The sequence below is a fragment of the Sorex araneus genome, chromosome 11 (genome assembly GCF_027595985.1).
Source record: "Sorex araneus isolate mSorAra2 chromosome 11, mSorAra2.pri, whole genome shotgun sequence".
Lineage (NCBI taxonomy): Eukaryota > Metazoa > Chordata > Mammalia > Eulipotyphla > Soricidae > Sorex > Sorex araneus.
The window spans coordinates 56,933,620-56,935,709 of record NC_073312.1 but is presented as its reverse complement, the minus strand read 5'-3'; the positions used below and the strand labels follow the sequence as shown (position 1 = coordinate 56,935,709).

Below are 2,090 nucleotides of genomic sequence, written 5' to 3'. Positions count from 1 at the left end.
GGAATAGACTTAAAGATGTTATTCAATACTGCATGATTTCAGGAAAGAATCGGTACAAACAAGCACATCTTAAATGCTGAGTAGCAAGAATCTTTTTGCTAATGGTCCAAATTGGTTGATCATAAGCCAAATACAGAGGAGGCAATTCTGTCAAGCTTGTGAACTGGTGAAACTGCTTTCCATGGAAGTTTCATTGGACTTATTCACCCAGCCAACATGTTGGCCAGTACATATGACAAATTAGGTCCTATCTCAAGTTATATTTCCAAGGAAATGGCATCAGGCACCCCAGTTTTATTGAATGCAACAATTGTTCCTATGACCATTTGAGTCTCTGAAGCACAGCCACATTTTAGGATGGTGCTTCTCCAAATACAAAAGTTGCTTGCTGTTAAAAGCTCCATGCTACTTTTGTCTAATGAACTGTATTGCATCTTTGTATTTCATCCCACCTTCAATTAATGCTAGAGCAACAAGTACTAGAGCTCTCCCAATGCCTGCAACACAGTAAGTAGCAATACAACAACCAGGTTCTTCTCAAAATTTAATTTTTACAAGACTTAACCAGTTATTAACAATCTGGCTAGATGGTGGTGCACCATCATCAAAGAGCCAATCTAGAACATGGATGCCTTCTTTCCCCACAAGTGTAGTGTCATAAGTTGCCTCACATACTCTTACTATTGTGGTAACTCCATACTTCTTAAGTTCCTCTATGAATTTGTTTAAAGTCGCATTGTTTGGATTGTGTGTAATAAGAAATCTCATGTTCTTGTCTGTGACTTCTACAGGAGCTGGGCAGTTTATTCAAGCCATGTTAATTTAGTTAAAAAAAACATTTATTACAAAATTTAAAAAATTGAATACAGAAATAATGCAAAGAAAATGAGTCTAGTTCAATATAACTCCAGTTGAAATTCCCAGTGCTTTGAGTAATGGAGTTGGGAGTAATGAGAAATGAACGTCCCTGCAAGAAGCAGCAACTCTTCAGTCCAGTAATACTGAGGCAATAGAAAGGAAGTGCATCAAGAGTTACCCCATCCAGGTCAGAACTCTTGTAAAACACTCTGTGGATTTCAATTCAAAGCAGGTTAACCACTCTTATGGGGCTTCTTGGTGGTGTAGCAAGAATTCTGCAGTTCACTTCTCTGCATAGAGGCCATGGGGTGCCTGGCAGTAATCTCCACTGACTTCAGAAACTCCATAAATGTGTGGCCAAGGATGCCACAGAGCTGAGTAGTATGTTTACTCATGGAAAACTGTGGCCTAATCATACAGTTGGTCCCAAGGTGGTGGTGGTGGTGGCCTTGGCAGAGCAGGTGGCGGTAGTGGTAGTCTGGGGCAGGCCAGTGGGGACACCAGATTCTACCATGCAGTGAGAAGCTCCAAGAAAAGAGCATTGCCAAGTCTGCCCACATTGACTGCCCACAAGAGTCAATGCACACACCCAGGCCAATTTTCACATATTTTCCTCTAATGAAACATTTTGGGATAATTTTTAGTCAATTATTTGTAATAAGCAATATAAACTAAATTACTTAGCATCTGACTTTGTGTACAGGTTTGGGTGCTTGTGAGAAAAATCAAAATAATAATAATGGGAAGGTATAATGGTGATAGGATTAGTGTTGAAACATTGAATGTAGTCAATTACTGTGAACAGCTCTTTGAAAATAAAATAAAAAATCAAATTAAATTAAAAAATAAAATAAAATTTGTGTGTATCCAATATGTTTGCATATATAAAACCACTAAATTAAATTTAAACTAACTAGAGTGGTAAAAAAGGAATACTAACCTAAGATATGTATTCAAGAATTCAAATATATTATTTTAGGAAAGAATCTAAGATACTGGTATAAATATTAATTTCCAGTTTAAAATAGATAAGTCAATATTATAGTTTACCTAGTTTTTTAGTAGAAATTGATAATCTAAATCACTGTCATCCAGTTGCTCATCGATTTGTTCAAGTGGGCACCAGTAACGTCTCTCATTGAGAGACTTATTGTTACTGTTTTTGGCATATCCAATACACACGGGTAGCTTGCCAGGCTCTGCCGCGCAGGCTCGATACTTTCGGTAGCTTG

At 37.5% G+C, this 2,090-nt stretch overlaps 1 pseudogene; it reads right to left on the bottom strand.

Moving 5' to 3' along the window:
* Nucleotides 1–267: 267 nt before the first annotated feature.
* Nucleotides 268–816, bottom strand: LOC101541338 (protein tyrosine phosphatase type IVA 1-like; annotated as a pseudogene).
* Nucleotides 817–2,090: the final 1,274 nt, after the last annotated feature.